Below are 464 nucleotides of genomic sequence, written 5' to 3'. Positions count from 1 at the left end.
CGTTTTCGAATGAACAAATCATTGTTCCTTCGCATTGTGGAACGTATAAGTAATGAAGTTCCATACTTTCAGCAAAGAAGAGATGCTGCCGGAAGGAACATGCTATCTCCACTTCAAAAGTGTACGGCAGTGATACGTATGCTCGCATATGGTCAGTCAGGAGATACATATGACGAATATCTCCGACTTGGTGACAGTACAGCACGTTTATATTTGGCAAATTTCTCTGATGCAATAATACTATTGTTTGGAGATGAATATCTACGAAGCCCTACAGCCGAGAATCTTCAACGATTACTCGATGTTGGAGAGGTACGGGGGTTTCCGGGAATGATAGGCAGCATCGACTGTATGCATTGGGAGTGGAAAAACTGCCCAACGGCTTGGAAAGGTCAGTTCACACGGGGTTCAGGAAAGCCGACAATTGTCTTAGAAGCCGTGGCATCACAAGATCTTTGGATATG

This window comes from Brassica oleracea, chromosome C9, assembly GCF_000695525.1.
Source record: "Brassica oleracea var. oleracea cultivar TO1000 chromosome C9, BOL, whole genome shotgun sequence".
NCBI lineage: Eukaryota > Viridiplantae > Streptophyta > Magnoliopsida > Brassicales > Brassicaceae > Brassica > Brassica oleracea.
The sequence above is the reverse complement of the archived record's forward strand: the minus strand, read 5'-3'. Positions refer to the sequence as shown.